This window comes from Amborella trichopoda, chromosome 8 (genome assembly GCF_054954075.1).
Source record: "Amborella trichopoda isolate Santa Cruz 75 chromosome 8, AtrichopodaSantaCruz75HAP2 v2.0, whole genome shotgun sequence".
Lineage (NCBI taxonomy): Eukaryota > Viridiplantae > Streptophyta > Magnoliopsida > Amborellales > Amborellaceae > Amborella > Amborella trichopoda.
In genome coordinates, this window is record NC_142343.1 from 31,960,945 (window position 1) to 31,973,017 (window position 12,073).

Below are 12,073 nucleotides of genomic sequence, written 5' to 3' on the forward strand. Positions count from 1 at the left end.
ACCAAGACCCACTAGGTCTAGAGGATCTAACCCGACCTCGAGCCACCATAGTATAGCTCATGATGTCTTGAACACTGTACGAAACAGAGGTGTCAGTCTAGACCAACCCTTAGGCAAGATAGGCGTCCATGTTGGCCTTAAAAGTCTAGTTGACCTAGGTTACACCATTCATGCCCGAGCCTATGGGTCGATCCCAAACCAACTCAGTGGTATAGGTCAACCCCTAGCACAATCGAGTCAGCCGATTCTTCAATCGGTCCCTCTAGGTCATCCGGTCCAACAAACAGTGCAATTTCTGCAACTGGTGGCGACACCTAAGGGTCAGTACGCCCCTCAGGTACAAATCTTTCAAACCGCCCCGGTGACTTCAACTCATCAATCTCAGGCCCATGCTGGCCAACATATACCCCAAGTCTCAACTCATCAGTCTATGCTTGGGGAACCCACCGACCGGTGGGCCTACTGTCATGGCAAATGCTCAACAAGAATGTACCATAAAAGCAATGTAGGATATACTTGTAAGAATGGGCATGCATGAAATTCTACCCCCAAAGGCCTATGTTCATGAGATCCTTGGAGGCATGAAAGACCTTCCCCTGGGATTTGTTGTCTCATAATTTAGAAATAAGTTCAATGGGAAAAGCGATTTACGTACTCACGTCAACGCGTACCTCCTCTCTGTTCGAGCTTTACAAGGCAAGCCTAGCCAACTGAAGGCCATATTTTCGCAAACATTGACCAGCAAGGCGTTAAACTGACATCGGAGAACAATATCCGCTCAACCACGCATCACTCCTGAGGAAATGTTCAACCTATTCATCTCTCACTACCGCAGGTTGACACCAAGATCTCTCTCCCTAAGCAAGGAAACAAAACCCAAGAGAATCCTTCGAGGATTTCATCTGTCGATTCTGCGAGGCAGCGATGCGGGTCATAAAATGTCCACTTACAGACCCAGCCAAAATCTCCATAGCCTTAGAGAATGCCGCTCCCGAATGCAGGACTTTCTTCAGCCAAGGTCTTATCCCCCACTCTTTCGACTTCACGATTGAGCGGGTGGCGCGACATGAGAGGGCCAGAGGGACACCCCTCACCACCAGGCCTGACAATAAACCGATAATAACTCCTCAAAATAAGAACAAAAACAATAACAAGGGGAATGCTTCTGGTCAGGCTAATGAGATTGTTGTTAACGGACCGGCTCGAGGTTCAGCTTCTTGACGCAACAATCAATACCAAAACTGAAGGGGTCTGCCTAGAGCCAACGCTCAAAATAATAACCAAAGGCGAGAGTATAATTTCACCCCTCTCAAAGACCCATTAGAAAAAATGCTGAAATTATTCCTGACTAGAAACATGGTTTATCTCCCGCCATCATCTGAACCACCATTTCAAGTAGCTGATAAGAGTAAGTGGTGAAAATGGCATTAAAACCATGCTCATGATACTCAAAACTGCTTATATTTGAAATAGGTGATTCAAGGACTAATTAATAGGGGGACATCACTCTGTCGCCCCTAGAAATGAACCTGTCGAACAATCTAACCAAAAGATGGGTATCTTCACAAATCCTCTCCCTTAAAATATGGTCACAACGACCGAATTTTGAGAGCCCAATACGACTCAAAAGAGAACGTCGTCATTCACATAATTGAGAGTGGAGACGAAGAAGATGATCCCAGTCAGTTCATATTTGCTTGTGATCAACACTTTCAAGAGTCTGAAGAAGATATTTTGAGCCTTCTAAGAGGAAACCCTTCATCTCCGAACTTCGATAACCTTCTCAAGTGGGACTGATATGACGAAAATGACATACTAGAGATCGATATGGTTAGGATCAACGAAAATGGATCACCTTCCAAACAAGGCGCCAACACCCCAAAGCTTCCCATTACTCTTTCTATGACTGACCCTATCGAGCTTCAGGCGGGTGAGGTTGATTCCCTAACCCGAAGAGGCCGAGTCTTCAAATCCATTCAATTGATGACTGATACTCTTGATGAAAGAATGAGAAATACCTCAAAAGCCAGACAACCATCAAGGGTCACAGATTATGAACCGAATAAAAAAATTCAAAGATCCGCAACCACCTACGATCTATGGGCTCATCTTGAGAAGATCCAAGCTCAGATCTCCATCTTAGAGCTACTTGCCAATTCACCAGCACACAAAGCTCAGATTGAAAAGTCATCGTCAACGCACACATCCGGAGCAACACACAACCGAATGAGTTGTGCGAAATGATCAACCAACTGATGGCACCAACGCCAATCATGTTCACGGACGATGACATCTCAATCAGCTTCAACCGCTTTCATGTCCAACCTCTGCATATCACTGTTTTCATGTAAGAATATGAGATACGGATAGTGCTTGTTGATAATAGAGCATCCTTAAACATATGCCCTATGAAAACAATGAAACAGTTAGGCAAAAACTCGGATGACTTCGAGCCATGTCAACTAACTATCGCTGAATACGATGGGAGCAAGAGACAAGCTGAAGACATACTGCCTCGCACACTCAAGATTAGCCCTATCGGCCAAGTGATAAAGTTTTATGTCTTGGACATAAAACCTTCGTTCAACATGCTACTAGGAAGACCGTGGCTGCATGAAAACCTCGTGGTTGCCTCTACACTCCATCAATGTCTCAAATTTTCGACTAAAAACAACGTCGCTAAGGTATGTGCTGAAACCCCTTCTTTTCTCAATCCTAGTATAGGTAGCGGGAAGCTAGCCGTAGAAGTTGAGTTTGGAGAAATCACATTCGCTTCCTTCGAGCAAGCTGCTTGTGCCACCTTACACCTAGAGGCTGGGGACCCTGCTCCCTAAATTGTGCAAACTTTCGCATCGATGGAGGACATCATCTAATGTCAACATCGATACGGTTTCGGGTCCCTCGAGGCTTGGCACATGCTCTTCTCCTAATGGTTCCAACCAAGCCAAGGCTTGAGGAGTCAAGGGCAAAACGTAATGGACGCAAATTTTGAATCATCCCAAGCTAAAACTGAAAATGGGGATCGAAGAGGATTCAGGTGTTCTCTCACCTTATTGCAAAGCCATATGAAGCCTTCTTGCCATCCGGGCTTTGTATATGGAGGCATTCAAAGCCTCGATCATCTCGATGCCCATCCTTCAAAATGGCCAAAGGTGATCCTTGAATCCCCAATGGGGAATAATACCTCTTCCACACACAAGAACTAGGGATTGAAGACATTTTCGTTGACCTGGATTTGAAGGTATGCCCAATCGGCTCTAACACAGCCAAGCGTGCTCATTCAATGATACAAACCCAAGAACGGAATTGGTCGATCATCCCTCTATCTCGAGAATCGTTGGAAGCATACCAGCGGTACATTCAAGTCTTGGTGCCAAAAAAAGGATAAGCGCAGGGTGGCCATCTAACCTCCTCTGGGTCTAGTCCCCAACATTTCTCTCGTGAGTCCCTTAAGGGACACCTCTTGTGTTATTTCAAAATCCGTTGAAAATTCAAAACATGATAAGACTAATAATAATGAAAAAGAATTTTAAAAAATGGCGAACACTCAAGATAACTCAATAACGGTGCAAAATACCCAAGACGACGAATTGGACGACCAAGACGAAGATCAAGAGAGCTAAGAGTTTAAAGAAATCCCTCAACCTGAGGAACTCACTTCCCATGTTGAGCAATTCAAGAAGAGGTTCGAAAGTGACCCAACGGCTTTCATCGACGAGAAGATCGACGTAAACCTAGGAACTGAGAAGGACCCAAGGTTGACCAAAATTGGAACATCCCTATCTGCTGAAGAGCGGGAAAATATGATTTCATTTCTCAAGGAATGTCATGCTGTCTTCGCCTGGTCATACGATGATATACCAAGGTTAGATCCCACATTGGTGCAACATCACCTACTATTCAACGAAGGAGCAAAGCCGGTAAGGCAAAAACTCTGACGTCAAAAGACCCACCTTGAGCTCAAAATCAAATAAGATATCGATAAACTGCTCAAGGCGAAGTTCATTACCCCCGTCGTTTACTCAAAATGGTTGGCCAACATAGTGGTCGTACCCAAGAAAGACAAGATGATTTGAGTGTGTGTCGACTACAGAGACCTCAACAAGGCATGCTCCGAGGACAAATTTCCATTACCAAAACATAGATGCCTTGGTCGATAACACTACGGGGCACTAGATGTTGTCATTCATGGACGGCTACTTAGGTTACAACCAGATCTTCATGGCAGAAGAAGACCAGACCAAGACTTCGTTCATAATGCAATGGGGAACTTACTGCTACAAAGTCATGCCCTTCGACCTAAAAAATGCAGGGGCAACTTATCGGCAGGCAGTGACTAGCATCTTTCATGACTTAATGCACACCATCATGGAAGACTAAGTTGACGACATTCTGGTCAAGTCGAAGACCAAGCTTGATCATCTCACCAACCTGAGGACCATTTCGAAAGACTCCAGAAACATCAACTCAACTCAATCCACAAAAATGTGCCTTTAGGATTGAATCCGACAAATTATTAAGCTTTATAGTAAGCCAAAGAGGCATTGAGATGGACCCGTCCAAAATACAAGCCATCACTTAAATGCCCTCTCCCCGGAACATCAGAGAAAGTCATGGGCTGCAAGGTCACATACAAGCCATAAGACGTTTCATCTCACAACTAGCAAACAAGTGCACGCCGTTTAATAGACTACTCAAGAAAGATACCCCATTCCTATGGGATAATGAGTGCCAATAAGCATTTGATCAAATCAAGGAGTACCTCACAAAACCTCCCCTCCATAGTCCTCCTAGTCCGGACAAACCCATGTTCTTATGTATGTCAGTGAGAGACAAGACCTTGGGGGCAATGTTAGGACAATGCGAAGACCATGGAAAAGAACAAACGATTTACTACATCAGCAAAACCATGGTCGACTATGGGACAAGATACACGGACGTGGAGAAGCACTGCTTGTCACACCTCAAAGTTTTTAACATTCCCGAGGTGCGACAGACTATTCTTATACTATCTATATATATAGCAAATTTAAAATTTCTACTAGTATATTCACATTACAACAGATTTTTCCATTTCTTTTTAATTTGTGCAAAGTCTACTCGCAACAATTATTATCATGAAGGACTAGATATATACATCTCTGGATAAAACAAAAATTACAATGGTACATTTGATTATAAGTTACAAGGGGAAGGTCAATCATGCCTACAAATTCTTCAAAGATGGTCCTGCTGCATTCGAACTATGAGATTGCAATTACCCTGAAAAAATATTTACCATAGTTTGATGAGTTTGACTACTTAGTAAGTGATCATCATGGTCCTAAAATATAATCATGGTTGGAAGATATAAACAATTTCAAAAGGGATATCTATTAAAAACAATGCAAACAAAAGCATTTATGGATAATAATTTCTCCTTCAGAATTACACAATTTAACATAATCCAAAAGATTGAAATGCATATAAACATTTTAACAACAATGCATAACTCAAAAGATTTCATAAAATACCCTACTAGCGTCTCAAGTAGGTCACCTATATACCCCACCAACATCCTGGATGGGTCCAAACAATCCTCACCGGCGTCCCGGATGAGTCCAAATAGTCTCCACCGACATAATTGGATAGGTCCTAATAATCCTTGCGGGTCTAAACATAGCTCATCGGCATCCCAGAAAAGTCCAAATAGTCCCTAACGGCATAACCGGATAGGTCGTAACAATCCTTGTAGGTCCAAACATACCTCACAGGCATCCCGGATGAGTCCAAATAGTCCCTACCGGCATAACCAGATAGGTCATAACAATCCTTGCAGGTCTAAACGTACACCACCGGTGCCCCAGATGAGTCCAAATAGTCCATACCGACATAACCAGATGGGCCCTAACAATCCCTGCAAGTCCACTTATACTCAAATTATCTCAGAAACTCTTTTAACATCAGAAAGCAGCAACATCATATATACAAAGTATCATTGAATCATTAACAGGAATTCACTTGAAGCAATTTAAACAATCACTTTCAATGAAATATTTGTAAGTAACCAGTTAAACATTTTGACAATAATTTCTTAAAGGTAGCAGTTCTGAAGGACATTCGTGAAATGTAACATGATAAACAGTCTAGTATCAATAGAAGAACTCTTATGGAAATCCAAAATTAAATACGAAATTATCACAATTTATGGAATTGCCAATTCACAAGTAGTCATTTCATAGGCAATACTACGATCAATTGCAGAAATATCAGTTTTTTAAATAATGAGGAAGTCATTTGCACATGAATTTTATAATATCTAAATATTCAAAACTGTAGAAGGATATTTCACAATTTTACTAAAAGCGAAAATATCACATTTATTTCTAATAATTTACAGTATCTAAATTCTCAACAATAGACAGGAAAAAGAAACTTATTTCTAAGAATTTACAGCATTTAAAACTTCTAAAAATAGATAAAATATCACAATTTTACTAAAAAGATTATTTTTCAAGACAATGAGGTCACTTACTTTGAGGATGCCGATATGCCCATGGGATGATCATCCACGTATCATGATGCATAAATACATGGTCGAAGCTTGAGATTAGAGAGATCCAAGAGACTATGTCTCTCTTAGGCATTGTGTCGAACATTTTGGGCGTGGTGCTGAAAAGGTCACATCGTGCATACAGATTGATGAGGTGATTGGAGACGAAAAAGTCGTTTAGAGAGAGAAGTAGCCATCTTTTGTGGAGAACAGTGCCAAAGAGTGGGAGCTTGAGATTGGTGCAGGCTTGAAAGAGAGCAGAGTAAGTCTAAAGGTGGTGCATAGTTGGAGCATCTAAGAGAGAGAAAGATTGAGCTCTACACACTACTAAGTGTGAATTCATTGGGTTGTTAGAAGAGAGAGAAATTGCAAAGAGTGGGTGGAGAGTACAAAGTGCAATTTGTGTCCGTGAATGTGCCTCGTATAAAATCATCAAGGACATACCTAGAGAGAGAGTTTCGTTGGCATACCTAGAGAGAGAGTCTCGTTGGTTGTTAATGGTGTTAAAGAGAATGGGGTTGCGAGTTCCTTCCTCATCTCTCGTGTGGTTCCGGCTTGCCTGCTCGTGGAGCTGTTTCATGTTGATTCCTGGAGAACGAAAGTCGCTGCCTTCAGATGAACTTTATCTCTACGTCTCACCTGCACACATTATCTGTGGCGAGGATGGATTCGTGAAGGTTGCAGTGAGATGGCGATTTGTCTGTGAAATCTGCTGCCTCCTCTTCCATAATGCGTTGATGGGGGATTTGTTGATTCAAGGAGAAACCAGGAGCTGTTGTAACCATTCCTCTTGTTGAGCTATGAATTTGTTACTTTAAGAGAGAGGTGGAGAGGGTTAAAATGGTAGGGCCGGAGGGTAAGGCATGAGAAAGGGCTAATAAAATTATAACACCTAATACTATATGTGCCCATAACACATGAATTAAGATGGCAAAACAAAACGCTTAGCGTACACATCATAGGGCAACGTCAAAAAGAGGAACGACTGGTCCTCTTGGGCCATATTATAAAAGTGGTCTCCTATAGAAATGGTTCACAAGACAATCAAATGAAATTACTGTCAGAAAAGCTAACACTCCTAACCTAAACATATCCATGGTGCATTTTGACACAGCGAATTTTATTTATTTATTTTGTATTTATTTTTATCAACACTATTAAAGATATTTTTCAGTTCCAAAAAGTTTAAGTTTGTCACACTGCTTGACGCTTGTGTGGGCTATGAAGAATTTAAGACATTGTCTTATCTCATACAGTCAAGCTCATCTCAAAAATAGACCCATTCAAGTACCTATTGGAGAGACCAGTCCATAATGGACGTTTGGCAAAGTGGAGAATGCTGAGTTCGAGATCGAATATGTCACTCAAAAATTGATCAAATGACAAGCCATTGATGACCACTTAGCTGAACACGTATTGCTAGATAACACTCCCGTTAACACGGATCTCCCTGACGAGAACCTCTTCACAATTGAGGACTCAATTTGGGAGCTATGCATCGATGATGCAAGGAATGAATACGGGTCAGGTGTATGCATCATACTACGCCCACCAGAGAAGATTTTAATGCCAACAACCATCAGATTGAATTTCCCATATACCAATAACATTGCTAAATATGAATCCTTGATAGCCGAGCTCAATAACATTATGGGAATGAAAATCCAGCAAATACGAGTGATTGATTACTCCTTACTAGTCATAAACCAAGTTCAAGGGATTTAGAAGGTGCAAGAAGAAAAGCTCAAACCCTATCAAGAGAAGGTGGAAAAGATGATCCCATATTTTAATAAAATCACCTTTCTGCATGTAACTAGGGAAAATAATATGTTCGCTGACACCCTTGCAACCCTTGCTTCAATAGTTGATATTCCTTCAGAATCACCATGCTATCATTATACATCAGGAACAAACATGACTCTTCCCCACCAAGGATCGAAAAAGAAATAGAGCAACAAAATGAAAACGATGGGGAAGGGTCTCTCGAGGCTTCAGATGCGCTAGTTAAGGCAAAACCATGGTTCCAAGATTTCTGTCCCTGCTAAAAGATGGTTTATATCCCAAAAGAGCCACCGAAAAGGATAAAGAAGCCCTTCGAAGGTTTTCTATGGGATTCTTAGTAAGAGGAAATTTCATGTTAAAGAAATCCTTCGATGGCATCATTCTACGGTGTCTCGATCAACCAGAAATCGACCAAGTACTGACAGAGTTACACAATGAAGGAGGTTATTCTGGGGGCAGCCGCTTTAGCTCAAAAAATCAAGCGCCAAGGCTATTACTGGACCACCATGGCAGAAGATTATTGGAAGTTCATTAAGAGGTATCCCAAATGTCAACTTTATGCAGACCTCATCCATGCACTGTCTGTATCACTCAACTCAACACTGCCCGTATGGCCCTTTGCCATGTGGGGTCTTGATATCATCAGAATGATCTCTCGGAAAGCCTCAAACGACCACTGTTTTATACTAATGGTTATAGAGTACTTCACCAAATGGGTAGAGGGTGTGTCCTTTGTCAAAATTGAGCGATAACATGTTCCCTGTTTCATAAAGAACAACATTGTATTCAGATTCGGTGTTCTTAAGTCAATCATAAAGGGTCACTAAGCCATGCAAAAAGTTTGGGATAATGCAAAAATTCTCCACACCTTACTACCCTCAAGGAAATGGACAAGCAAAGGCCACGAACAAAGGACTTCTCAAAATTATAGACATAATAATAGAAGGTGGCAAAGATTGGTACGAAAAGCTAAATGACGCGCTATGGGCTTACCGGACAACCGATGAGACTCCTACTGGCATGACCCCATACTCATTGGTGTACGGTATGGAAGCGGTGTTACCCATTGAAGTTGAGATACCATCTCTCCTAGTGCTTATTCACAAAAAATTCAGATGAGGAACGAAAGATCGAAGCACAAATCGCTGCCCTCGTTACTTTGGATGAAAGACGACTATGAGCAACAAAAAATATCGTTGCTTACCAACGTAGAATCGAGAGCACATGCCAAAGAAAAGTTGTTCCTCGACAATTCAGAGAAGGGGATGTGATACTTAATAAAATCTTCCACTCCTGCAAATCCACACCCTTTATGCAAATTCAAACCTAACTAGGAGGGGCCATTCGTGGTTACCCGAGTGCGCGCAGGCAATTCTTTTAAGATAAAAAATCAGGAGGGGTACGAACTCAATGACCCCATTAATGTGATGTATCTCAGAAAATACTACCCGTAACGGGCTCAAAAGAGCGTCAAAAGCATGAAAAAGCATCACAAAGAAAAACAAAAAAAGAAAAATGGACGTAGTGAAAGCCTTAAAAGGCATCACAGGTAAAAAAAAAAAGAATAAAAGATCTCCAAGAATGAGCTTTCGATTTGAAAGAATCAAGTATAAACAAGTACTTGCAAGTTCTAACAATACTGCACAAGTAGACCCTGAGGATGAACACTCCTCTTAAACCCTATAGGTTCCCAACAGAACCAACTCAAAAAGATACGGGAGGGTGACATAAATGGCAAATCGAAGTGACTTTGACGACTCTGGAAGAACGTCGAGACTTCTCCAAGATGGAAGCCCGGCAAGAATCCAGAGAACTCTTCATGGACCTGTGAAGCACAAGATGAAAGCTCCAAAGGTAAAATGACAACTTCGAGGCCTTTGAGTTCTCATGATCCCACAAGGAAATCCTTTCATCATCTTTGGGTAAAACATAATAAAGAAAATAACCACCAAAGGGGCCATAGGTGGTAAAACTGTAAGGCCCATCCCTTTCGAAAATTCTTTTTCAATTTGATTGTTAAAACCATCCATTTCCAAAACTCTTTTTAGAAAGGACTTCCTCCATCACTACAAGAGGTTAAACTGTTAGTCAATCTGGCCTCATTCTCGAAGCCAACTTCCTACGCTTGCTATGAAGGGTAGAAACTAGCCAAGCACTTCATGGTTGTATGAGTATAACTATCAACTACCACATATCAGAGATGGGTGAACCTCGCCAATGACGATATTGGCTAGTCTTGGAGCGTTTTTCTCTCGACTAGATCCCTTGAGGCAAAATGAAGCAAGCTCATCCCTGTGTGTGTGTACGATCCAATAGCCGGGAGTTCGAGACAAATACCCTACAATTAGGGAACTGAATGTGTAGGAATTCAGTTTGAAAAGTGTGTGAAAAAAAAAGAGGGTTCCACTATGCTTCGGTGAATAAAATCGCACACTTATTGATGAACAAGAACCCCCCAACAGGGGCAAGTTGAACAAGGACCCTCAACAGGGGCAATAAAAAAAAAAAAAGTTTTTAAACTCCCCATAATAGGGGCAAGTTGAAAAAGACCTCCCAACTGGGGGCAGCAACAAACACGGGTTAAAAAAAAAAAATATTATATGGGCGATACGCCTAGTGTCGCCTAGCCTGTGGGGGCGACACCACTCATGTTGCCCAAATTCTTTTTGCCAAAATTTTTTTTTTTTAACTCCCAGCTAACACTTAAAAAAAAAAAAATTCATGGGCGACACGCCCAGTGTCGCCCAACCTATGAGGGCGACACTCCTTGTGCCGCCCAGGCTACACCACTGGTGTCGCCCATATCTTTTTGCCAAAAAACGTTTCTTTCAATTCCCCATTTTTCCACATAAAAAAAACAATAATAAAAGTTTTTGGGGGCGACACCACTAGTGTTGCCCAAAATTTTTTTTCAAAAATGTCCCCACTCAATTTTGGGGTCTTCCGGGGATCAAATTTGATTTTATCATGTGTTCTTACGATTGTTTTCAAACATATTAATTTTCAAAAAAATTCAAACGCTCCTCGGTGGCACGAGCCTAAAGTGCCAACCAATTTTCAAAAAATAAAAAGTAATAAAAAATTCAAAAAATTCAAAAAGAAAATGCTCCTCGGTGGCATGAGCCTAAACTGCCAACCAAAGTCCAATTCAAAAAACGTCAAACTCATGCGATGTACAAGATCCAAGACAGGAAAAAAGTCAAATTCATTCGAAGTAAAAGAGCCAAGACAGGTATACCGTCTATCGCCATATGACGATAAAGTTTTGGTGTATCCAGTTCAACGTCAAACTCGTGCAACATAAAAGAGCCGAGGCAGGTAACGTCTAGCCCCGTATGACGTTAAAGGTCGAGTGTATTCCGTCTATCCCCGTGTGACATAAAAAGTCGGGTGTATCCAGTTCAACATCAAACTCGTGCGACGTAAAAGATCCAAGGCAGGTAACGTCTAGTCCCGTATGACGTAAAAAATCAGGTGTATTCTATCTAGCCTCGTATGACATAAAAGGTCGGGTGTATTCCGTCTATCCCTGTATGATAGAAAAGGGTCGGGTGTATTCTGTCTATCCTCGTATGATGTAAAAGGGTTGGGTGTATGGTCCATCGCTTCATGACACTAAACTGCTTAGAGGGCTGTATGGTTGCAACTGTTAACCAACCTTGTTTTTCGAAATATATTTCTTTTTTCAAAATTTTCACTATATGTCTTGTGTTTTCAAAAACTTAATTTTTTTTGTTAAAATTGTAACATGTTCTTGCT

General features: G+C 41.4%; 1 long non-coding RNA gene across 3 annotated transcripts; it reads right to left on the minus strand.

Moving 5' to 3' along the window:
- Positions 1–5,052: 5,052 nt before the first annotated feature.
- On the minus strand, positions 5,053–7,443 carry LOC110008295 (uncharacterized). Of its 3 annotated transcripts, none has more exons than XR_016039762.1 (4): positions 7,003–7,443; positions 6,515–6,651; positions 5,539–5,896; positions 5,053–5,262 (listed from the first exon to the last, which is right to left on the minus strand). It is a non-coding gene; the product is annotated as an uncharacterized LOC110008295 (long non-coding RNA). The 3 variants fall into 3 exon arrangements; XR_016039763.1 differs by having other exon boundaries at positions 5,539–5,907; XR_016039761.1 differs by lacking the exon at positions 5,053–5,262 and having other exon boundaries at positions 5,353–5,907.
- Between the last annotated feature and the right edge of the window lie 4,630 nt (positions 7,444–12,073).